Source organism: Passer montanus, unplaced genomic scaffold, assembly GCF_014805655.1.
Source record: "Passer montanus isolate IOZ18808 unplaced genomic scaffold, ASM1480565v1 scaffold1, whole genome shotgun sequence".
NCBI classification, from domain to species: domain Eukaryota; kingdom Metazoa; phylum Chordata; class Aves; order Passeriformes; family Passeridae; genus Passer; species Passer montanus.
In genome coordinates, this window is record NW_024356504.1 from 7,510,274 (window position 1) to 7,536,600 (window position 26,327).

The 26,327-nt window shown below is 43.4% G+C and overlaps 1 protein-coding gene across 1 annotated transcript in view; it reads left to right on the forward strand.

Moving 5' to 3' along the window:
• Nucleotides 1-203: 203 nt before the first annotated feature.
• The window catches only part of WIPF1 (WAS/WASL interacting protein family member 1), a 45,555-nt gene continuing 19,431 nt past the window's right edge, over nucleotides 204-26,327 (forward strand). Inside the window, exons 1-2 of the mRNA XM_039699483.1 lie at nucleotides 204-384; nucleotides 11,521-11,632. The gene's annotated coding sequence lies outside the window, so the exon portion shown is untranslated. The remainder of the gene's footprint in view (nucleotides 385-11,520; nucleotides 11,633-26,327) is intronic.

A 26,327-nucleotide genomic window follows, 5' to 3' on the forward strand; every position in this document is an offset into this window, starting at 1 on the left:
GGGCTGTGGCCGAGCCTCATCCCCAATGGGCACAGCTGTGAGCAGCAGGTGAGCAGCACTGACAGCAATGAGCCATGGAGTGCCCCGGGGCACTGACCGACCACCAAAGGGAGCAGAGGGCACACAGGTGCAGTGCATCAACAATGAGGGTATAAAAGGCTGGGCTAAAGAACAAGCTGGGCAGGTGGCTGAAGCTGCCTGAGGTGGTGTGGTGTCACTCTGTATGGGTTGAAGCCTTCTGATGTTGTATGGTGATACTCTGCCTATTGTGACTGTGATGCATGCTGTGGCACCTGCTGCGACACAGTGCTGCCCTGGGTGTGTGGTTGCTGTGGAAGATCAGTGCTGAGATGACAACAGTGGAACAGGATTGCTTCAGAAAAGGTCAGGATGGCATTTTTCAGGCCTTTCTTGTGGAGCTATTTTCTGTTTGGCTTCTGGTAGAGGCTTTCTCTTCTTGTCTGGTAGACACTGCTGGTTATTTTTGGAAATCACTGTTCTCAAGGTAGGATGACTGTTCCTTCTGCTCTAAAGCCCCAGTGCCCTTGGGGTCTTTGCTTTAAAGTTTTGCAGGGTCACTGTTATGTGATTGTGCTGAGGAGGAAAAAACTCAGATTATTTTTGGGCTTGTTTGGTGCATAAACCTGAGTTCTGTCAAGTGACATTGTCAAAAATTGCAGTTTTTCTGTATTAAGTCTGGTTTGTGCAGGTTCTGTTTTCTTCACTTCTCAATGGAGCATATGACCCCTGGTATCATTGTAATTTCCTCTAAAATGCATTGAATCAGGATTTCAGACCCTGCCACTAGGGAAAAATGTCTGGCAGAGAACAAGTGTAAAAGAGCTTTTAAATAGTTCTTAAGGGTATAATTATGGAAATAGCCTTTGGGACAGCCAAGGGTCTTCAATATCTAAGTTTCCTAAAGTGATGCTGGCTTTGGCATTTGAGGCTGAGAACAGTCCTTGTCCCATTTACCAGGAAAAAGCCTGAAGTTAAATATGTCACAAAGTTCACTAAAACCTGAACTAGTACCATCATGAAACATCAAGTAGGTGTATACAGCCTGCATCACAGCTTGTGCAGCTGAGCTCCTGCTGGGAGCATGTAGTGGCAGGGAACAGGTGAAGAAACACCTTTAGACTCCCACAGCGCACGGGGATGCTTTGAGGCATTGCTGAGAGAGAGCCAGGAGTATCAGCTCACAATTAATCCTCCATAAGGAGCTCTGCTGGGACTTGGCCCACAGACCAACTGGAACCATTGGGCTCTACCAAAATGCCCATGACTAATCTTTTCTACCCAAAGGGACCCATGTTTTTAGGCCAAGCAGGAGGGGTTTTAGGAGTCTTTGCTGCTTTTCTCTGTGTTGTTCTCTTAGGTCACTGTCATGGTACAGCCTCTCAGGAAAGCCAGCCAGCTTTGCTGAATACTCTAGAAATTGGACTGTAAGGTATTTCTGCTCTTTTAGCAGCACTCTTTCAGACAGCCCTGCTTCAAATTACGCAGTCTGGTGTTTCTGTTGAGCATGGGTAATGCCCTTGGAGCCATAAGCCATAAACTTAGCTGTAAATTTAATTTTTCATTTCTCTGCTATATACTTGGCCTTTTGCTAGTGGGAGAGTAAGGAAGAAACAAAACACATGTAGAGGGGGATGCAGACAGATTAATGCATGTTCAGTTATAGTTGTGTGTTGAACCTCTGCTAATGAGGGAGACCAGGTGCCAAGCTGTTTTGAGCCAGAATATCATACTACTGCCTCTGCTTTCAAGCTCAGCCTTCCCATTTGGGCTATCCTGACTGTCAGTTCCCAAGCGTGTTATGGGAATTTGTGTCAGAGGTGCAGCTCCTTGTATTTGTCTGGCTGTGGGAACAACAGGGTACTCACATACCCTTTTGAGGTAGAGGTGTGGTTTGTCTTGTGAGTGCAGTCTCCTGATAACTGACTCAGTTTCAGCAGTTGATGAAACCAGGTTTTGATGAATGGCAATATAGGGTGCTTTATTTCTAAATTAACAGTTTGCTCTTTAAGCCAGGTGAGCTGTACTGAAAGGTTGCTTTCTGTCAGATTAAGCATAGTCTACATGCAGTGAGTTGGTAACCCCAGGTCTTCAAAACAAAATTTCCTGCTCAAAGTAGCATTGCATGAATTCTATGCTGAAAGCCATCATGTAGTCAATTGTCAGCAAGGATTGAGGCTGTTCCTGATGGCTAATGAGTGATCCTTTTGGACCAGGGCCAGCATTGGGCATAGGGGTGTGAGCAGTCTGGCTTGGATGTGTCCCATGTGGCTACCCTTCACTTGTAGGTGAGATGTGGGCTTTCACAACAGGGCTGAGGTTCTTTCACTGTCTAAGGAAAGAGCATATTTGTCTCCAGGGCTGTTACCTGGATGCTTTTCATGGACTCTGCAATTCTCTGTCACTTTAACTACTGCACTCTGAAATCACAGTGGCAAACTAATTCATAGTAACTACATAGATAATTGAATAATAATGTGATATATGGAGCATATACATATTCATATACTGAGCCTCCCTTTCTCCTCTTTTATTTTTTGGGGACAATATAATTGTCAGTAAATATCAATGAAACACAAAGATATGGTCTGATCTTGTGCATGACCTCATCTTACTCACCTTACTTGGATATAGTTCAAATCAGTATGGGATTGCTGGTACTTGTAGCTAAGCAAAGACTAAGATCTCATCTGTTACACAGCAGAGAAGCTGATTCTATTTTATAATTACCCAGCAACTACGCATAGACTCCCATCTGTGGCTATATTTGGCATCCAGTTATTCCTGATGTGAAATATACCACCCATGGGAAGAATGCAAGAAATAGACTAAAGTTCCCAAAGACTGGGACTTCCTTTCCCTTAAAAAAAATTGAGAGTGTGCGCTTTGACTAGGAGATTCAGAATGTAAAGGAGAAGTAAACTAAGCATCTGTAACAGCTTGAAATTGTATGGCCTGTGAAAAGATGATAAACTGCTCTTATCAATGAATATTGTTTGTGTGGCTTTAAAATGTGTGATGTTCTGGTAGATTGTGATTTCTAAGGTGTAGATTTGTCTAGCTTTATTTGCATGCACATATATGTATCCGTGTATATATATGTACACAGATGTTCATGGGAACTTTTGAGTATAAAATATTACTCAGATTCAAGTGTGACCTTAAAACCCATTGATGCTTTCTACTGAAATAACTGAGTATATAAAAAATTTGTCATCAAATATTCAGCTGAATATTTGAGACCTTTGACTCATGTGAACAGCTGAACACAAGTTGCTCAATAGTAAATGTATTTTAACTTTGCCATCATAGCAATGCTTATGTATTGAGAAAAGGTACTTGAAGCTGAGGCATGCCATTGCAAAAGTATAGCAACACTGCTCTAGAATAACAGCTGGGCAGATTTTACTGGGTAAAGAGTGTTGAAAATACCCTTTGGAAAGATAGCATGGATTGTTTCTCTCGGCTGACCTGCTGAGTAAGTCCATATTCTTTGATAGGGTTCAAGAGCTTGTGTCCCAAGCTTATTGTACAAAAAAGCTACAAACTAAGAAAGCAGGTTTTATGTGAAAATAAGTATGGAAGCCACAAGCAACACTCTTATTAAAACTTCCTTTTTGGTTCCCGAGAACATACTAAGGCTATTAGAAATAATCTACAATGATATGAAGGGACTTCCAGACAAATAGAGTTCTCATTTTAGAAATATACCTAATTACATATATATATGCACATGTATAAATAATACATGTGTACTGCAGAATGCTTCTTCAGGAGTATGTTAATGTCTGTGTTAGAGGAGCAGGGAGGACAAGTAACTCTGAGGGCAAGGTTTGTCAATTCAGCAGTTTTTGCTCAAGAAATACGTAAGCATTTCTAGGCAAAAGTAAGTTTTTGCAGGTTTTTGTTTATGTCCTGTCCTCTGAAAGGATAGCCTGTGGCTAAACCCAGGGGTGATAGCTGATAATGTAATCTCGTGCACATAGCTCTGTAAAGGGCTTTGAGTTGAGTTTGGGAGGGGGAGTTCACTGTTTTCAGACAGGACTGGAACAGTGTAAAAACTCTTCATTTTCCACACAGTCATGACTATGAGAGAGTGGCAATCTGCCAGAACATTTTTGATCATCAGATTTTGTTCACATTCCAGATGAGGGACAAAATAGTTTCCCTGTTTTATCTAGTATGATTTTTTCCCCACTGCCATGGAATGTGTTAATATTTCATCATTTTGAAGAAATGTAATGGGCAGCATTTAATATTTACGTCTCTCTGAAGTCACACAGATGCCACCAGGATACCTAGCTCTACATCACACATGCTCTAATTCACCCCAAACACCCACTGTTTACTAATCTTCAGCCCCCGTCTGTGCCGATAATGAGAGAGGAAATGGAAACAGCAGGGATTACATGCTACTGAGAAGTCCCAGTTTCTGGTTGTAATTCTTTCAACAAGCTCTTGCCAACTGTGCTCCTGCTTTGAAGTTGGAACACCTCTGTGTTAGTGCCTGGCTCTGGTGATTTGGCTGACAGATCTGGGCTTGGTTGGTTTGTTTGTGGTTGCACATTCACGGTTCCACATGATGGTTTACTCTTGCACTCGCCGGTCTTGTGCCTGCTCAAAGTTGGGGCACTGCAGATTGTTTTGCCTGAGCACGGAGATGTTAATTGCTCAGATTTGCTGGTGACAGGTTCCAGATAGAAAACAGTCCTCACCACATCCACTGTTCTGTCTGTGTGTGTAGTCATAGCCATATTGGTGAATGGAGAGATTTTCTGTATAGTGAATAAATAGGGCCTGTTTTTATAAGGCAGAAAGTATGTGTTGGTCTTGAATGCTGGGCTTCAGCATGCTCTGTTAGTCTGGATCATTATGTCCAGTATACTCTGATGTGTGGGTAGTGCAAGTTTCTAATGGAAACAAAAAACTTCAGAGCCCATGATTGGCTTCTTATCCCCATAGCACAGGACAAGCAAATCATTTGTGTAAATAGCTTTACATCAGTTTGTACTAACATCTTTCTGTGGCTTATCTGTCAGGCCACTGTGCAACTTGTTATTGCTGCTGGGGTGGTCCTTTTTTTGCAAATCAAACACTTTGATCTCATGGCAAGTGAGGGGAAGTTAATTTATGGCTTTAAAAACAACTGTGCCATCTGCAGGGTTACTAATACGTGTCTCTATGAAGTACACAGGTGTACATAAAGGAGAGCTTCATGTATGCTTTCCACTGGGAAGCTAAAGAGATAGGTTTGTCTTGTGTATGTGTATTTGTAAGATAAGACATAGTGTTAGTTGCAAGTGGTTGGCTTACAAAAGATGACTGCCAAAAATCCCTGTTGGAGCTTTGCTCCTCTGAAAGATGCCAGCCAACAGGTTTCTCATCTGTGACAAGGATGGAGAAATAAATGGTTTGTTCACAAGGGATGAAATTTATCAGGCTTCACATGTTTCCCTTCTCATTTTAGTGGTTCACAGTCAGAGCTGACAAATGTTCTGGTGTCGGTGGTGACTCAGCAAACCCCGCTGTGCCAGAGCTCTGTGGACACGGTGGGTCCCCCAGTGTCACACAGCTGCCTCTGCTGTCCCTGCAGTGCCTCTCCATGGCCCTGCTGAAGGGCATGCAGCACTCTGAGCTTGGCTGGAGCAGCACCCTGGGAGGCTGTTTTCTTTGGGCATGGATTAAAAGTGGCTGCGAGGCTGCTGCGAGTTACCTGCTGGGTGAGCAAATTCCTCCCATCTCGAACAATCCCAAGTGCCTGGGGGGTTATAAAAGTGTATTTGCCCCACCAGCAGCTCCAAGCACAGCTCTGGCACAGTCCATTGTGTGTGACTAGATCCTCACAGAGAGGTTGACACATTAAAAGTGACTTTGTAAACGTAGCCCCGTTTTAAAATGGAGAGAAATAACCCATCTCTTGTGAGGGATCTGAGCTGTCTGAAAGCTCCTGGGGGAGCAGCTGGGTGAGGACAAAGAGGCAGTGTGCTGAGAGCAAGCATGGCCACTTCCTGAACTCTTCAACTTCCCCTCAGCGCCTCTGGAGCTCGGGGTCTGGCGTGTCATGTCTCTGACCGCTTACCGAGGGAAAGATGCTTAAGCTGCATGAGGCTCACAGTGCTCTCAAGTGTCTTCCAGTGTAAATAATACCTTGGCCATTTGGCCCAAAACCTTCAGTGGGGGCAGAGCAGGTGCATCTGCAGGCATGTGTTTGCACATGCTTTCCTACTGCAGCTGCAGGAGCTCAGAGGTGCATATGAGAAGGGTGTGTGTGTGTGTGACTCTCATTCAAAAGCATCCATTCTATTGGCTAGTTTGTTGGGGGGTTTTCAGTCATGCACGTATTTCCTTTTGCATGGGTGTCCTATGCGTGTTTACGCATAAAACACTTGTATCTTTTATTAGCTGGGGGTGATTTGTTTAACACTTAGCTGCTGCGATATAAATCCTGTCGTTGTTTCCCTTTTGCCAGAGGTCACTACTCTCACATCTCTGTGGGTAGGAGGGATCCTCAAAACTATTGTTACTCCATTTCCAATTATTTTAACCCACTGATATAAATTACTGGAGCTAGTTTGGCTCATTTGATAGTAATGAACTAGTGAGCAGTGGTAAGAAGCCCTGAGGCAGCAGATGGGAATGTAATCCCTGGCTGGTGGTCACCAGGAGGCTGCTTACAACATTGATGTCTTCATCTGGTACAGTTTAATTATAAAGATGACATTTTAGGGGAAACCTCTTAATTTATGTAGAAATTGCAGAGAATTCCTCTACCCATGGGCAAAGAAGCAGCTCTGATTGACTTGCTCTGGGTCTCTCACTGTAGCCATGGTTTGTGTGACATCCTGGGTAGTGGCAGAGCCAGCTTCCTTCTAGCACTTGTCTGGTTTTGCCTGAAAGTGAGAAAAGGCTGGAAAAAAATCTTGTGAGCTTTTGACCACTAGATCAGCTCCTCAGTGTGGTCCATGGCACAGGCTGTGGAGCCGCTGTGCCAACACACTTGAGGCAGCTGTGGGGTGCAGTGGGAGAACTGAATGGAGGCAGGACAGCCACGAATGACTGTTGCTGCCAAAAGATTTGCATCCCAAATTTTCAGCATCACTGTCTCTTCACTTTCTTCCTACCTTCAAGGTTTCCACATTCACACTTAGGTACAGCTAGAGCAAATCTGTGCCCCGGCAAAGATCTTTGCAGTCAGTCTGTAAGGGAACCCCTCTGTGTCTCTAACCCACTGTTTTCACACAGGCCTTGCCAGGCTGACCGGTCCCCCAAGCATTGTCTGTTATTTCAGCTTGCACTAAATAAAGGAATGTGACGTTTATTTTCACCCCTCTGTTAGCTTGATTGATGAGTGTTTAGTGTTTTCCACAAGGAGCATCTTCCAGCAGAGCAGTATCTCCTTGCGGAGTCTGGTGTGACCATTCTGCCTCTACTGTGGCGTGGCAGTCTTCAAACTTTATCTCCAGCCTATGTCAGCACACTCAGGGTTAGATTGCCTTTCCAAAATTTATGCATCTTAAAAAAATTCTGATAAGGCATCACCTATTGACTAGTCCTGTAAACATAGTACTGTAATGCAGGACTTGACTGTCCTTCCTTATGTGGCATATGTTCAGACCTGTTTGCCCAGTGCTAGATGACAATATGTGAATGCACACTGCTACAACTGAGAAAATCTCTACTCTTCTGAAGACATAAACTACTTTTCATAGGACCCCAACTTCTGTTTACTGTATTCAAATGACAGTATTTCTCAAAATTGCTGATGACTGCATCTGTTTGAATTCATCAATTCGCTACTACTCTGAACATTTGATAAACAAATACCCTTGAACTGAAATTTCCCATGCCTGCAGTGTAATTACATTCTCCACTACTGCATTTATTTCCCCTTTAAAAGAAGGGGGGGGAGGCACACTGAGTATACTGTGGCAGAATCACATTCAGCATTTGGTATTAATATACAGTACAAAAAGGTCCATTGAATCATGGAGTGACTCAGAAGGCAGTAGAGGAGGGCTTTTTGGCTACGCAGAAATGTCAGTGGTTCAACATTAGATCAGACATTTCTTTAACATGTTGTGAGGGACAGTTAGTTGTTTCATCTGATGTCAAAATGTAAGCAGAGCTAGTCTAGCAAGGTGCGGTGAGGAAGTGTGTGTCACATGCTCCTCCACAGGAAACGAGACTTGGGGCTGCTGGGGAAGTTCAGAACTGGGTGACCTCCAACAGATTCAAATAGCACAGGTTAGTTCTCTTAAAACATCTCTTTAGCTGTCCTGCAGGGGTTCTGCACATGTGTTTTTGCTGATTTTTGGCAGCAGTGGGTGAGGAGTGCTCTGTGTGGCAGTTGTGCTGGCGGGTAGTAAGCAGTGTGGGATTTCAGAGCAGAACTCTACAGCGCAAAAATAGGAAGCTCATCTGTGGGTTAGCTTGGTTTGTGTGAAACTTGGAGCCTGCCTTGCAGTACAGCTGTGGTGTGGCCTGAGTCACATTAGAAGTGTGGATGATATCTTCTCCATCTTGTTAAGACTTTCATAAAATAAGTTAAAGGTCTGGATTTTTAATAGATGTGTTCAGTGTTAATAAATACCAGAAAGCACTTTTCCAAGTAGAGGTTAAAATCATTGACTGTAGTGAAAACTTGTTAGTTTGTTTTGGCTGTACCAAGTATGTAGCTCTTCTCTTTGATTTTACTGGCACAATTTCTTGTTAAGGTGTTCTCTCATTCCTGGTGATTTCTGTTGAGAAATTGCATCACGACTTTTCTGTGCTGGAGAGTTTCAACTCGGGAGCACATTGCATCAGGAATGAAATTAAGCTAGGTTGGTGTTGGAGAATTTGGGAGCTCTCAGAGGGAGACTCTTTAATGGGATCTATGTTTTGTACTCTAGCACAAATATAGATTTGTTACTTTTAAATTGCTGGGCAATTGTGATTAATTGCAAGTCTTAAATGTCAAGTTGGAGTGAAAGTTACAAAGAAAACAACCTTCAGGATGATGAAATGTATTATACAGTAGTAAGTGCGCAGAATCTGAACTGAAATGAAATCCCCAGTGTGGAGTCCACGTGGTTCTGGGAGAGCATGGGGAAGAGGAGGTGATGGCCCCATGGCCAGCTCCAGCAATGGTGGCTGGAGGCCAAGGTGCTCAATCTGCACTTTGGGTCACAGCTAGTGAGGCAGAGGGGCTTGCACAGGGATGGTGGCAGCAATCTCACACCAAGTGCAGCTGCTGAGGATGACAGTGCTGTAGCAAGGTCCTGCCAGGCACTAAAATCAGAGAGCTCAGCATCAGGCAGGAAGTCCTAAAGCTGCCTATGCTTCTTCCCAAATGTTTAAAAAAATATTTTTCTGGTCCTGTAGAAAAGCAGACTAAGTTTCACAGCTCTCACCCTCCTTGTACCACCTGGTGCATTCATCCTGGTGTCAGTGTGGAAACATCTGCCTAAGATGGAGGCAGTAGCTCACACCAGGCCAGGCTGCTGCTGCCTCCAGCACGTGGAGCTGGATGCTGCACCTGGCCCTGCTGCAGGGCACAGAGGTCTTGGTAAGCTGGGAATAGCAGGGCCCTGTTCCTGGGCAGTTAAACAGCTCTGTGGTTCAGCCTTGTAGAGCTTTGCTCTCATATTTCAGGCTTTGGGGCTTTCTATGCAGAGAAGGCTTTGGCCTTAGCTGGGCTCCTCTGCATCTGTAAAACAAGCAAGTATTCAGAGAGCCACAGTTCTGCCCCAAATCAGCCTTTCTGATGTATTAGGGTTTATAGTCTTCACTGGAGCACTGTTTAACTAGGAATGTGATTTAAAAGCAATTTAGTAAAATCCCACTGCAGACATTTTCATTTCAGCCTAATCCTGTCTTACAGCAACTCATCTCAAATAGATTAGGAGTTGTTTTAAGCTAAATGTAATGGCTTGTAAATAATAGATTTGAGCCTCCATGCAGTGGTTTGTGCCAGATATTTGAAATGGAATTAAAAAATAAACTGATACACATTCCTAAATAAATAAACCCTAACACTGCTACTCTGCTACCGAGAGTGAACATAGGCAACCAGGATTGAAAGAGCAGGAGAGTTGTTGAAGAGGGGGGATTTCTGAATGGGCCTTTTCCAGCAGCTTGTATTATGAAAACCAGGGAAAGAATGTTTCTTCCTCTAACAAATTAAAAAGGAAATCTGCAAAAAGAGGAAAGGGAATAAAAAGTACAGACTAAACAAAATGAATTAAAATTGCATTGGAATGAGAGAGAAGGAAACCAAAAGAGAAAATAATAAAAAAAATGGAAACAGATGGGGATCAATTCTGTACTTAGGAAAAAAAGGCTACTCTTTTACTGCATTTCAGAAGGAGGAGAGACTGTGTGCATGTGTCTGTGCATTTATCTACAGAAGAAAAATTCATTTTTCTGTGTGTTTTTGTTTGCTTTTTTCTTTCCCTTCAGCAATGGTAATACAGAAGTTTATTGATTTGAGGGATCTTCAAATTTAGATTAAAGCATCATTAAAGAATCTTTAATTCTACAAATAAATAGAACAAACCACTCAATGTCACCTTAATCACTGGCTGGTTTTACTCCCCAAAACCTAAGTGGCTGCATTGCACTGTTGAACTTGTGTCCACTGTGCACTTGGATCCATAGCACAGGGTTGTTCTACTCTCTGCAAGGGAAAAAGTAGGAGTTAAAATGTGCAACACCAGCTACTGCCAACCGGAACTGCACAGGCTTCAGAGAGCTGACAGCAGAATCCCCTTGTGGGTTTCATTTTGCCACACAGCGTATGCCAGGGTTGCGTGGCTGTGAGGGACTGGGTCTTGAGGCTGATTTCTAAATAGTAGTAAATCTGTAAAATGCTGATGCCTACTGTGCTTACCTTTTATTTTAAAATTACTGATTTTAAAGATTTTATTTTGTTGGTTCTAACACTGAATACATCAAATGGTCAAGTGTATTTTTTGTGGGGGTGTTATTTGCAGCACATCTGTTATTTGCAGTCACACCTCCCAGGCTGTTGCCTCTGCTTTTCTTTCCCCCACACATTTGTTTCAACTTTTGCACATTTTTCTCTAGCCTAAACTACAGAAACTTCCTAATTACAAAGCTGGTTGTTGAACCATGTCTCTTACGAGCAGCAGCTGTTGTAGTGGATAACTTTATTTGTCTTACCATCACATCCATGGCTTTTTATGCCTTTCTGTTTTCCTTCCACCATTTATAATGGCTTTTACTATAGTATGTATGCTATGCTGAAGTTGGAAGAATGGACTTAAATTTGTTTGAGAATAAACTGGGTCTTCTGGCCTCAGTGAGCAATAAGGAGAACCCAGCCAGTGTGTTTTCCTGTTCTGATTTCTGTTTAGAAGGAGGGACTCTTCTTTACAGTATGCTGGCACTTTCTTATGCAGAATTTCTACTTATTCAAGGAAATACATAATGGACACTTGCTCAGGCTCTGTGATCCCCAATAGTTCCCAATTAATAGTTATTTTCCTTTCTTCCTTGCAGGATTGTGCAACCTGGGAAATGTTACTGCCATTTAACTAACTTCAGAAAGTGTATTCTGGACTGAATTGACCAGACCTCCTATTCTATGCAAGCATCTCCTGCTGGTGACCAGGTACAGTCTGTGGGGTTTGCACTGAGGGGTGGGAGTCATGGTGTGAGCAGCAGCACAGGAAGCTCCTCTGCAGTGTGTCATTCCTGGCCTGGAAGAGTTGGAAGCCACAGAGCCATCTCTTGTCTTAGGCTGCAGTGTGTCAGTACAGGATTCTTCTCCAGGGCAGGATTAATGGCAGTGCCAGTTCACAGGCATGCTCTGATGTGCCACACCTTTCCTAATGTCAGATTTAGGTGCCTTAGGTCATATCAGATTTCATGCCAAATCCATAAGCTTTTAACATGTGCAGTGAGTTATTTTCTGTTTGGTCTTTTTTTTTGTTTTTTTCCCATTCCAGTAGTATAAGGCTAACAGTGAAGGAATTTAAGGCTTAGCAGGTAGGTCAGGAGACCAAAGGTATGATATGACCAGGTACAATGAATCTGTCCTGACTTAGAGCAGATGATATTACACTTGAAAACTGCACAGTCAAGCCTCCAACATTTACAGTTTTGTGCTAATGAACAGGTATAGTATGAAAAGGTTCACTGAAACACGTGGTTAGTAAGAACAGTATGTTTACTCTTTTTTTTAAATTTTAGTTTAATAATTTTAAATTTAATTTTTGGTTTAATTTTCTTCTTGTTGCAGCAGAGGCTCCATCAGAAAGCATGGGCTGTAGATAGGCTGCAGTGTACTGATCTAGAGCTGGTGCAGTCCAGCAGATCAAGTGTTTCCTATCTCAAATGCTCTGTGTTGTAAACCCCAGCTGTGGCTTTCCTTATGGTTAATGGGCCATGTAGAAACTGATGCTGGGAGGGTCCCAGAGTGGTTTGGGATTTTGGGTCTCTGTAGACATGAGCACAAAACCATGCAGGGTTTCTTCTGGATTAAGTCTATAGCTGGTCCAAGTGGGTTGATGCTTTGGTGTAGTTTCAGCAGTGCATTTGCTTTGGAAACCACAGTCTGCAGAAATGTGGGTGCTAGGCTTGGGAGATGTGAGAGGGAGGAGCTAACCCCAGGAACAGACAAATGTCTCACTTCATTTGTGGATCCACAGCTCTTACCAGGCATGATGGACTGCTGCTGGAAGAGGATTGGTGCAAAGAGTATTATTTGGAGGGTTATTCCACAGGACTGCAGAAGATGGTACTACTGTGTGGTCAGTAGTCAAACCTGCCTGTTTGGGTAGGAAGGGATGGCCTGTTCAAAGAAGGGGGACAAGCAGATAAGGAAGATAGGAGTATTTATAAACTGGCATTTATAAACTTACAATGCAATACTGAGATAAAGATGATACGCATTTCACATGTGATGTGGGATTATGGAAGGTCCCAGGAGCAGCAGTAATGATGACAGCACAAATACCACCTGTAAGGAAAGACTGCCAGAAATATGACTGCATAGCCTAAAGAGAAGTTCAAAGAGACATGTAGCACTTTTCAAATAACCATGAAGAGGAAAGGAATAAATTCTTTTATGCATCACACTTGTAAATAGTGTGAAAAATAGTAAATGAAATCACAGTAAACGGAGGTCTAAATAAAGTACTGGGAAAAGCTTCATTGGCTGTTAGGATAAGATAGATGACAGGGGTATTGCAGACTTTCCACCAGTGGAGATTTTTAGAGGAAAAAAAAGATGAATACTGCCAGGAATGATATAATCTATGGTGACTCTGGGGAAGGAAGGGTAGATGCCCTCTTCCAGCCCAGCTGCCTGTTGTTCTGTATTTCAGTCTCCTTGTTGACAGTGACTTTGAATTTTTCTGGTTATTGATGAAAGCTGAATAGTTATTTTAAAGGCAATAAACATTTCCATGTGGATGGTACGGTGTATTTCATACTCCACTTTTCAGGGAGGGAATGGAAAATGCTGTTTCTGAGTTTCCTGAGGAGATCTTTCTCTTGGAAGTAAACTGATAAAATGAGTGCGTTATACTCTGCACTGTGGGAAGGTATTGAGTTATTGTTAGCAGCTGGCAGGGTAATGACCAGGTCTGCTCCTGGTGTAAGAGGGGCACCTGGAAAGGCAGGACCTGCTGCTTTCTCAGGTGAGCAGTTGTGGGAAGCCAGAAAACTGCTCATTTACATCACAGATCTCAGAAGTCTGGTACTAATGGCAAACTTCAAATTCATGTTGAGCAGCATTCCCTAATAGCAAGTTTTGGTGGATCAGTGCTCACCTGTAGAAGTGTTTGGCTGCAGAGTTGAGGCTTTGTTCATGCAGCAGCCCTGGTGCTGCTGTACCCTCTCTGTGCAGAAGCAGGGCTTTTTCTCTGTGTGGTGGTGCCTGGACTGGCTGTCCTTGTGACCCAGCCTCCTGTGAGCCTGCCTGCTCACAAGGGCCGTGGCAGATGTGGAAGAAAACAATGATCCCTGCACCATCATTTTTTGAGGACTGCCAGTCATCAGGGCTGCAGTTTAAAAGAGAAAGTAGACTTCATGGGAATAATGTCTTATGACCTGATAAAACCGATCCAAAGCTTCTTTTCAGCTGTGAGGTTGATCTAGATATTACAGCTCTCTGAGTTCAGAAAAAAATTGCTTTTTATCTGGAAGCTTGTGGCCTCAGATTTGAAGTAGCTCTTACCTCTCCATCTAATTACAATTCTGGTTTTGAAAGCAAAGATGTTAGTAGTTACAGGTCAGTCTGTATGCTAAATTTAGTCTTCAAATTTACTTAAAGTTTGGTTTTACCCCTGCAAGCTAACCAAATCATTCAGCCAGTTTGATGAGGGTTTTAGCCATCTTTACAGGATTCAGCAGATGTGATGATAACTTTATCTGGGGTTGAACAGCTGTGACAGCCACTCTCATTACAAATAAGGGGAAATGGGTTGCCACCCTCTGATACTTGCTGTTTCAGGGCAGCTGCACTGAGCACTACAGCCTGCAGGTACCAGTTTGTTTTCTCTTCTGAACTGCTGGTAGACTGCCACTAGCAAGGACAAATTACAGCAGTTCTTTGGAATAAGAGAATTTGTTGAATGTTCTGAAGAGGAAATGCAAGTGCTGAATGATGGTATGTGGCTGCTTTTGGTTTTGTGGGTATGTTTTCACGGCAGTGGTATGTCATACATACTTTTTTTAGCTTGAAGTACACTAAATTACTACTTTCATGCAATAAACCTGCATTTGGAATACCAGCAGGAGCTCAGCTAGACCTGCTATCTTGGGTGGAGGCCAATAAGCTGCAAACCTGGCTGTTCCCTGGGTCTCACTGAGTTGCTGTGCCACCTGTGTGGTGCCACCTGTGTGGCAGGCTGCCTCAGAGCTGCCAGCTAACACAGACGTGCCATGCTGGCTGGCCACCACTTCCAAACACTGGCAAGAGCCAGGAGGCACTGCTGATCCTGGAGCAGCTGGATGAGGCACCTTGTCTCTCCCGAGGCAGTGGCTTGTGGGTCCTGCAGAGTTCAGGCAAGACGTGGCTTTGTCCCTCTTGGCATATTCACCTTCCTGGCACGTCTGCCTGGGCCTGAGCTATGCAGTCACTAGCTGTGGCCTCACATGGGCTGTCACTACAGTGGCCTGAGCCCCCTGGTAAACCCTCCAGGGCAGGCACTCACATGGCACACTGCCTTTGGCTACACTTGCTTCATGGAAATATTTTGTTGTTGAAGGTCATAGAAAACAGTTAGGGATATAAATATTTAAAATAAAATGCAGATAACTGAGTGGAACTTCTTGGTTTTTACTCACCATGACTTGGGAAACACTCTCTTTTGACATGTGTTGACTGACTCATAAGTATCAAGTGGAGGGGTGCTGTATGTTTCCAGCCCGGGCAGCTGCAGTAGGCAAGGCAGCTGTGCTGTTTTCCCTCTCAGGAAGGCAGTCCAGGACATGCCTCTGTCTTTGTGTAGGGGGAGATTGACTAGTTTGCATCCTGAGCTGTGAAAGACTTTGCCCTGACTATTTTTTTGGCAGAATCCATTAATAATCATTCTTTCCAGCTTCTCTTTGCTTACTAGTTATGTACTTGCCATGTGCAGCTGTAAAAAGTTGTTTCCAAAGAGAAATAAACTGGAGCAAAAACTTATGTAATTGGAGATGGGGAGGAAAGCAGATGGGCGTTTTCAATTTGTTGTCCTTGAATCCTTTTTGTTTCATTTGTGCCATGCTTTAAACCAGAGCCCTTTACAGGACTGTGTGCCCTCTTGCTTCTGCAATCCGTGTCCTCCCAGTCCTAGCAGGAGCAACACCAATTTGCCTGTGTCCCTTGAGGGACCAGGGGATAACTGGGGCAGTCAACATCAGTCAGAGAGCCCTGTGCTTCATCAGCAGTGCCATGATGTCAGTACATCAAGATAGAAATCTCTTAAAGTCTCAAACTTTGACAAGACATAAAAATAGTTTCCCTCTTTCTCTCTTTTTTTTAAACCCAAAGCCCACATTATTAAACATGCACAAATGTTAGTGCCTCTCCAGGTAGATCAGGGAATTTAAATTCCTGCATTGTCTTTCATGTAACATTAGAATTGCTTTGAGTTTGAAGGAACCATGCACTGATGAAGAACAGAACTGGTACCTTGCCATCTATTAGATAATTGCAAAACAAGTAGAGAAGCCTATTTAATAAATGAAATCTTCAGGAGCTATCTTTACTTACAGGGCTTCCTTCCAACTGAACGATGACACCTTAGATTAGTCACAGGCAACTTAACTGTGTGCCCTTACTGTAGGTGTTTAAATTGGCATCACCTGCTGCAGATGTGTGCTGTGTACTCGGATGCATACATGCAAATTTCATGGTCCCAGTATCATTAGGTATTCAGCTAAAGGCCCAGGAGTATAATCTGAAACCTCCAATTCAATGTTATCTCACCTATATTTCAAAAACGTATGTATTGCATAAATATCAAGTCCTGCTGCAAAGCAGATGGAAAGATTTATGTAAAAATGGCTTTACAAAGCTATTGTGAGTAAAATTTTTATTGTAGCTCTGTTCTAGTAAATGAAACAAAGTGTAATTGTGGTTGGTCAATACTTTGATCTCAGATTAGCTTATAATGATGTAAATATGAAGAATATTAGTATTGCCTGGATTTTGTTCTCTGCATTTTGGCAGCTTATTTATGAACTAATTGAAATGTCTCTTAGCCGTACCTCTTTTCCAAGTGACTTTTGACATTTTTTTCTTGACAAAAGGCAGTGTTGGAAATACTTAACAGAAAAATTCATCCTCGTATTACTCAGGATGTTTTCCAGATTGGACCAAATGGAAATTGCTGGTGATAGGAACAGCACATGAGTATTGCTGGTGATTGCACACATGCAAACTCAGATGCTGAAGGCTGAGGTCTCTCCTGTAACCTGTGGAGAGATGTTCAGTGTGCTGTGGGTTAGGTTTTGATGGCTCTGCAAAGAGATAAATTAATCCAAACAGAGGAGGAAGAATTTCAGGTTTGTCCTTGCACTGCTTCAGCTGCAGATGGGAATCTGAGCGAGCAGCCACCAGGGCGTCAGACTCCTTGCCTGGGGATATCTCTAAACACCAGTCCACAGGTTCCAAAAGCCCCTGGGGTGGAGATGACCTTCTGCAGGGCACTCTGCAGGCCAGAATTTGCTCTGGAGCTGCCCTTCCCTAGGAGTGAGTCTAGAGCAGGAGATCCTCTGCAGGGTTTCTATACATATTTCCTTTAGGTAGCAGTTTTTTTGTGCAGTAACTGGTGTTGGGGGCAGGAAGTGCTGGTCAGCTCAGGATGAGGCATATGATTGATTCAGCAGATTCAGTACTCAAGAGGAAAACATGAATCTTTATTGTCCATGCTTTAGCAACTGGCAGTCCTCATCATTTATCACACAGATTCTCATTACTGCTTTTGGATTATATCTTCCTCTAAGCCTAAGAAGGCTTCTTAGGTCTGGAATGAAACCAGAGCAGTTCCTATCAGCTAAGGACAGGTGGTGCTTTTTTTTTTTATGAAAAAATTAGACTCTTGAAAGTAAGCTTTTCTTTCAGTTCCAGCACAATATCAGTTTATAATCAATGTTTTTTAAAAAAGAGAAAATAATGGTCAGATTTAGTAGATTTTTATATATGATGCGAAGACCCAGACAATGCAAAGATAATTTCAACCTTCAGCCTGCTTTATTTAATGGTTCCTTAATGGTTGTCTGGTCTGTTAGTTTTGTACAATCCATCTAAAGGTAGTTGTAAGTTGTCTTATTGAACATTTTTAATAGTAGTAATTGTATTGCTTCCTCTATCTATATCTGTGACATTGCAGAAGTTTACTGCTACATTCCAACCAGGAAGATAATTGGGTGGTGCAGGAGCATAACATTTTGGCTATGTTGTTAATATGGAGTAGAACAAGACATTATTTGCCAGTACTGCCAGGATATTAGGTGATCATGTAATTTCACATGTGTGGTAATGTGTTTTCAGTAGTATTACTGCTTTTCTTTTTTGTTTTTGAATTGATCCTTTTCAAACCACAATGTGTATGGTAAGATATTTGAGATTAATTTTAATCTCTTATCCTTGATTTACCTTCTGGTTGGGTTTTTTTATTGTTTTGGATGCAATTTCCAAAGTTTTGTAGACCATTTAGAACAGATGATGGACTTTTGGCCACGGTGTCTGGAGTAGTTTGGGATGAGCTAAGATTGGCTCCAATGTGAAGAAAGGGCAGTTGAAGTCCCAGAGTTTGGGGAGGGGTTGTTTGCTCAAGAAAACCCTCTCTTTGCTTCAGATTACTTTTTGTCCCCTCTCTTCCCTCCCCTCTATTATTTCCATCCTGATTTTAAAGTCTCTTCCACAGATTTGTTTTTGTATTGCCCAGATCCTTTAAAAATAATTACTGAAAGCATAGCAGCCCACGTGACAGCTTTCCGAGACACGGTATGAACTGCAGAGCAGGCCAAACCTCAGAGGCAGAGCTCTTTTCCAAGCAAGGAAGAATGGATACTGGGAGTTTCTTTGGATATTTGTGCAAATGGGTACTTTGTTGTCCAGCTTCTGTGTGTGCAGATTCCCAGCATATGCTGTCCAGCTTCACATCTATCTGCATTTTGGGGGGTTGAAAGTGATAGTCGTTTATTACTGTAAGCCATCATGTAAAATTTGTAAGACAGTTTCATTTTGTAGCTATTCTCAGAGGAGGATCCAAGATAAAATACCTACCTCAGTAAATACTAAAAGTATGCAAAGTAGTGGTATATTTTGTGTGTATTCATTTTTTAGTCAGTGAACTGACTTTTTTCATTTGCTTTGTTGCAATCTTGTACTAATTCCTCAGGCAGTGTGAATTGTAAAAAAGTAACTGTTTTGTCGCAGCCCAGCGGTGTCTACAAAGAAGTTAATTTTTCCTGGCCAACTTCCTGAAATAAGCCTTCAAATGGCAGATCAAGTGCTGTTTCACAGCTTTTTGAAGTGGAGGTCAGAGAAGGTTTGAGAACACAGGGGGTACAGGGGATATGCAGAATGAGTTCTCCTGTGGTACCTAGTCAGTAAGATGTGGTGTGAGCTGGGTAAGTTATGGGGAGTTTGTTGATAGGCTGTGGTGCTTGGAGACAGATGACAGCATTTCCTGCTGGTTGCTCTCCCCAGGTTCATGGAGCAAGGTACCGGCAGTGCTGAGCACAAGGCATGCCATCTCTGTGCAAACTGTGGCTGTGGTCCTTGCTCCACCAACCCTCCTGATCCAAAGGATGGTGTTGTAGGAGTCAGTGCCAGCCTTGCTTGCTGACTGTGACACTTTTCAAATGCATTACTTAATTACAGATATGATTTGGTGCCTCATAAATGACCTGGTTTAATGACTAACCTCGAGCTACAGCAAATCCCTCCACAGGAGAAAACACCAAGGGACTTCATGGGATGCACTCCTCTTAATCTCTAAATCTGAGCTCAAAAAGTTCAAATGCTTCAGCAAAGTCAGAAGGTACAATGAGTCTCATCCACTTGCTTCTGAAAACTGGCCTGAGCCTTTCCATGAACTCTAATGAGAATAAATTCAGGCTCTCCATCTCTACCCAGTCCAGTGGGGGTTTCTCACCACTTTGCAGCCTCAAATAATTCAAAATTAATGTCAATAATAGAAAATTAGATTATTTTTTTAAATTAAAATCTCTTCCAGGCCTGGTTGCCAGTTTCTCACAAAACTGATTTATGGTCTTGCTGCATTGAACCGAGGCTTTTATTGACAGTAGCCTGGCTCTGAGGTGGTGGTTTTCTGCACTCTGTAGTGGAGCAGGGTCCTTACATTATGCAGATCTGGGGCTGGCATTTGTTTTGTTTTTCCCACACTCCAGGCAGATCAGTCTTTGATTGCTCCTCTAATGGCAAGTATTCAAGTTACTCTAATTTATGTCAACACCTGGGCTGTAAAAACTCTAATACACTCTTGCTTGTGCAGTTGGTCTTTCCCTGATGACTGCCCAGGCCACTTGGCTTTTTGTTTGGGCTTTTGATGTGAAATCTGAGCTGATCTCTGTGCACTGTAGTTTTTCAACATTCTCATAGGAATATTGTAATATTTATAAGAGGGATTGGAAAGCAATGCTTTAAACTCATTCCACATGTCTTGCCCTTATATGCCTCAGATTTCTCCTTTAGAGGCACTTACTATTTTAATATCATTTTATAGGTGCTGCCTTTAGTAGAACAGCCACAATTCACTGCATGTTTAGTAAGACTTAGTTGATTGTGATGAAGAAAATGCTTTATGTTAAAAAAAAGCCTATTTGAGTGCTGAATTGAATTCTAAACCTACATCTACTGAGAAATAAAATAATCTGATCATGTGGGAGATCCTTGATCCTTTTCTGTAAGTATCAATTATTGTTAAATGTTTTCAAGTGCTGCTTTGTGTCCAACTGTGGATAAGAGAAAGATGAATGAAGGCACCATCAGCAAGGGGGTTGTGCAGGTGACCATTATTAATTCAGTGCCCTGGGCATGGAGAGGATGTGGTGTGGGGTATCCCATAGCTCCCACGATGTAATCTGCAGCTCCAGACTGGTTCTTTTCATCCCAGCCTCGGGACTTGCAGAGCTTTGCCCCTCTCATTATAACTACTGCTCTGAAGGGGACTGCAGCACACCTGTGGGCACTTGTGGACAGCAGAAGTCCACCAGTAAAATCCCAGAGCTTGCTCTCTATATTTGATTACTTTCTTGATTTTTTTTTTTCTGTGTGTACTAAAAGTTGCAACAGCTCAAATGTCCAAACAAACCCTCCATTTTGACTAATTTATGGTACTTTTGGCCTGTTACGCTAAAAAAAAAAGTGGATAGGAGGGAAAAAATGCTCCAGGTTTGTCAATTTGGTTCAAAGAGCAGGATTGCTGTCGTGTTACACAAAGTAAACAAGTCAGAGCTGTAACAACCTAGAAATAGAAGTGGAGCAATAGGTGGAAAAGCAAAAGATGGATATGCTCATGTAAACAAAAGCTTTTTTCCCATGGTGACAAGCTGGGGATTCCAAAGGCCAGGCTGTGCCTTTCTGCTTCTGGGTCATCAGGTGTGGCTTGTGGGAAACATCCTACCCTGCTCCTCGCTGTTTGCTGCCTGCCACTGCCAGGCCATCAGTGACCCTGCCTGGTCAGAGATGAGTGGTGCCATGTTGTCAGGATAAGATGGTGGAAAAAGTCCTGGTCTTAAGTGAAGTTTTTTTCTGATTTAGGACTGAATAATCTGGAGGCAATACTCAGAAATTCCTAATTTCTGAACTAGCCTGTTCACCTTACCAACAGCTCCTCAAGTTTAAGACAATTTTGGGGGAGAAAGCTGTGCAGTGCTGAGCAGCCACATGACATTGAGTGATCACTACTACAGTAATGAGACACTGGAAAAAGCAGTCCCATTGCAGAGAAGCTCTTGGACTACATATTTGGAACACCATTTTGTGAACACAAAATGTTCACAAGGAGCAACAGATGAGGGAATAAGCTGGAGAGAGACATCAGGTCCTTTCTTGCCCCATGTATGTTGTCCCTGTGGTCTCTCTAGAGCTCTGGCAGTCAAGTGTCCCTTTCAAGGTCACCTGCAGCCTGTGTGAATCCTCCTTGGCTGGGCTGGGGCAGTGCCTGGATAACAGCCTCCTGTGCTGGTTCCAGCACTGGCCTTGAGGAGAGGCTGTGGTGGGTGCTAGATGGTGAAGTGTTGCAGGCAGCTCTGCTCTGGACAGCTGGAGGAGAGTTCACAAACAGCTCATCCTTAACCATCACTTCTGTCTGGGAGAGAGGGTGAAGCCTTTTGCCCTAGGGCTTTCTGCAGAGTGGTTGGAGGAAGGGCTCTTCATTTTTTGGTGTGGGAGCACTGATGGTATGGAGCTGTCAGAGGTTGCAGTGTCTGAGCATGTGTCTCCTGTCCTGAGGACTGGGATACAGCCCAGTAATTAGATTTTTCTGCTGGATTTGGTCCTGGCCTCCTACTGAGGAATGACACACATGTGCCTGTTTTCAGAAGAGTAAACTCCCTCCTGAGGTGCCTGGTGCAGCAGGGGCTTTGCTCCCGGTGTCCTTTGCAGTGCTGATGTCCTGTTCCCCAGGACCAGGTTGCTGTGCTGGGGAATGTGACCTGACCCTGTTGCCTGAACAGACAGGAGTGTTTTTGTATAACTCCTCTGGCCACACTGGCTGAAAGAAATGATAGGAGTATGGATTAGATGTAAGCAATTCCTGTTTTCAGTGAGGCAGATGCTTTCTGCTATAGTGTGTTTGCTCTTATATTATCAGCTTTTCTAAGGTCAACATCCAAACACAGCTTTTATCCAAATAGGGACTATATTGGTTACTAGAGGCAGTCCTCCAAAGTTAGCCATTGCCTGTGGTCCTCTGCATATCTTGAAAAGTATTTCATTGGAAAAATAATCTTTTTAAAATACTTTAATTAAAACAAGGTTCTGTCACCATAGCAGCCTATTTCTTAGCTGTAATTTCCTGTGGATGCAGCACCTCTGGATTTTCTCCATAAAAGTCTCAATTGTGTTTGACAGATGAGGTTTGCTGGATGCAACTTGCTGTGGACCATAGGTGCATCTGGCTGTTACTGCTTTTGGCACCTGGGGCCGTGTGCTGGCTCACTTGTCACTGACACACACAGTAACCTGCTCTGTTACTGTATTCCTGCAGTGCTAGGAAGTAGATGCAAGGTGTTTAGGGGGTTTTAGGTCTCTGGGAAATCACCCAGTGTGAGCTGCAGGTCATGCTGACTGGAGGATCACTGCAATTGGCTGGGTGCTCTGGGATGGGGGAGTGAGCATGAGGAGTGTGGAGGAAGATGGAGATGCTGTAGGGTTGACAGAGCACAGGGGCCTGGGGTAACATGCATAGAGACCTGACAGCATCCTCACTTTTTTTTTTCCTAACTAGTAATGTCTTTTGTCTGTTCTTGTTATTGTTTATCTTTATTGGTCCCCACTAGCTCCCCAACACCTTCACCTTTCACAGACCTCTTGCAGTGGCATAACTGAGCTAAACTAATTATGCAACTTATTGAAAAGGATATGTCCAAAACAAAGCAAAAAATATATCCTCTCTGCAACTGAAGTAGGGCAGGAAAAATGCTCACTGTGATACTGGCTTGACATGTTTCTTTCCCAAGAACCTACCCCATACACTTCTGCTAGAGACCCTTCAGGCTCTTGCCTTCCACTTCTCCCCATTTTGGTCCCTGCCTGCATCAGGATGGTGTTGCATCCCCCACGTCAATCACTGCTGAATTGGGAAAGGTGCTCTTCCCTATGGGAGATCCTCCTGTGTCTTGTTCAGCTTAGGCCAAATCCTATTTCAGGGCCACATAGGCCTCATCCACTTCCACATGTGCCTGTGAATAAAGCTTGTCATCTCTCACCCCTCCAGTGGGTCTATGCAAGAGCTCTCCATCACTGCCTGGTACACCTCCTCTGCCCTGGCATTTTGTGTAAGGGCTGGCATTTTTCAGTGTGCTGGAAAGTCATACTCAAAGTCATACTCATTTCGGGTGCTGCAGAGAGTTTCCTTGAAATGCCAAAAGTCCCTGGTAAAGTAGGCTTCCTCTCTCTGGCATCAGCAGCTGCCCAGAATTTCCCTGGGTCTCCAACACCCAGAGTAACTTCTCCTCTGCTGGTCTCTCTTTTGGCTGTCCAGATCTCTGCAAGTGGTTTTAAGGGTGAAAAGTTAGTGCCTCCTTTTGGTACCACAGCTTCCTTCAGACAGGACTGGACAGTTTACATTCTCACACCCTTGTAATGTCCTGTCTCAGGCCACAGAATCTTGTAATCCCTGCACCAAAATTGTCTTCTCAGCCAAAAATTATTCTTAAAAGACCATCACTGGTGTTAAAGGACTTGAAAATACTGACTGTAACATTTTAGATGTCACTTTGTTCCCCTGGAGCTCCTGAGCTTCAGAAGCTTTATTTCAGTCAGGAGAATGAAAATCCAGGCTCTCCTGCTGAATAGGTTTTTATACAGCAGTCCTCAGTGTCTTAATTAAAACTTCTATCAAGTTACAGATACCTATCTGAGTGCCAGATAGGTTTTTCACTCCTCCACATGAAAGTGACTGAGGCCAGAGAGTCTCCTAAATATTTTTTCTTTACCCTATAAGGGAATTCTTCTTCAGTATCTTCCAGTAGCTTCATGCCCAACTGAATTTGGTTTGGTAACCTTGTTGAACTCTTTAGGGACTTAAACTCATCTATCTGTATATTTATTTATAGATTTCTACGTTTAGAAACTTCAATAAAAAGTAGAAAAACACCCGTTTTTTTCAGGGGGGATTTACTGGCATGGTGTTGCATGGGAGGAGCACCTTCAGCATCCTCTGAAGTTCTCATTCCCACTGTGCCACACTCCTGGACTGACACTTGGTGCAGGCAGCCCCTCTGGCCTTGGGAGATTGTGGTGGTGGAATGTGGGACATTGAGGCTTGCTAATGACTCAGGTCTGCCAAGGAAAGTGGGAGCAGGGGGGTTCAAATTTCATGACATCACAGTAACTGTTTTTGGCAAAAAGGTTTAATAGCTCAGTACTCTGTTAAAAAATGATTAATGAAAAAATATTGTGGTCTATATGAAACTGATTGCAAGTGATTTTACAACTATTTTGTAATGTGTTTATAGTTAGCTGTCTTTTTTATTTTGAGAGCTACCTTACTAAAGTACTTGGTAATATAGCCCAATTTCTTCAAATTCAAATTTTGAAACAAAAATTCCCTTCTTTCATTAGGAGAAAGTAATGAATTTTGAAAGAACCAAATCAACACTGATTTGGAAGTTGGGCCTTTTTGCATAGGGAGCAATCAGCATTTAATTGGCAACTTGAAGGGTTTTTCCCCTTAAATTTATACATTGTTTTATTTCTACAGTTGTTTGTTCCTTCCTCTTTTTTTGCTTGGAAATTAATCATGCAGGAAATGATTAACCACAGGGAGCTTGTCTGTCTGCGTCTGACTCAATGTTTAAGAGGGAGGCCCTTCAAGCAGCTCAAAATGTCTGACCAGATACAAACCAAGCACTTGCAGTGTGGTTGTTCACACTGTCTGTCCCACAATAAAGGTCATGTTTCTTTTTAGCATTTGTAATGATCCTGAAATGATTTCTGAAATACCAGATTAGATCTGAAGTGCCCAAAGTTTGTGTTTCACTGCCGTTTTTGCCCATTGCTCTTTACAGATCACTCCGCAGAGCAAGGAGCTCTTTGCAGAATGTGATGTGTACTTCCTCTCTCCTCTATTTTGTGTTTTAAATGAAAGGAGCTTTTATCGTGATGCATGGCATAACATAGCATTTCAATATCTTTCCTGATGGCGGCTGCTGCCACGTGCTGGTAGTTTGCAGAAATCAGAGCTTTCCTATGAGGTGTTCTTTCCTTGGGCGCTGTTGGAGCATCTCTCACTTGCTGGCGGCGCTGGGCTTCCCCCAGCGGCAGCAGAGGCGGGCTGTGTGCGCTCCGCTCCCGGGAGGCTGCAGGGAGGCTGCCCCAGCCCCGGGCTGTGCCAAGGCAGGGCGGGCGCTGTGAGGGTGGCAGTGGTGGGTGCCTGCTGGGGCACGGCTCTGCTGGGGCACGGCTCTGCTGGGGCACGGCTCTGCTCGGGCACGGCTCTGCGGGGCACGGCGCCGCTGCAGAGCGGCCAGCGCTGGGAGCGCTTCTCCCCTGCTGCCAGTGCTGACCTCTGCGCTCGGGGCTCTCCGGCTGATGCTGCGAGCACTGCAATCCTTTCTGCCGCCCCACCAACACTCACCTAGACATAACCTTCCTATAGCTTCTTAAAGGATGTGATAATTTACACTGGTGTTCAGAAAATATGTTAGGACACGTATCCTGGGTTTTCAGCCTTGGTCTTTTGGAACCAGTTCCTTTTCAACAGCCCTCCAGCTCCAAGCATTATAAGAAACTTGGTTGTTAACAGATTTGGTGGGTAAAATTTGTTACTAGGTGGATTGGTTACTATTTCAGGTATTTTATAGTGTCAGTTGTTAGCAATGTAACATAATAGCCTTTTTTAAAATTCAGTTCTTTCCCACTGGCCAAAAGCAAATAATGATGCGAGTCCATTGCAGATGTGTAGGACAGTAACCAAATCTTTCCTCTAATGGCAGAGTTGCACTTAACATCTCAGGACATCTCTGTGCTCTGTGAGAAAGTCATCCTGTGAATTGGTGATGAACAAAGCAGCTGCAGAGTTTGAGTTCAGCATTGTGTTGACTCAGCTGTTTTGGTTCTGCAGCCCGAGAGGTACTCTCCTTCCAGGGGCTGCTCACTGCCCTGCAGTGTGGGA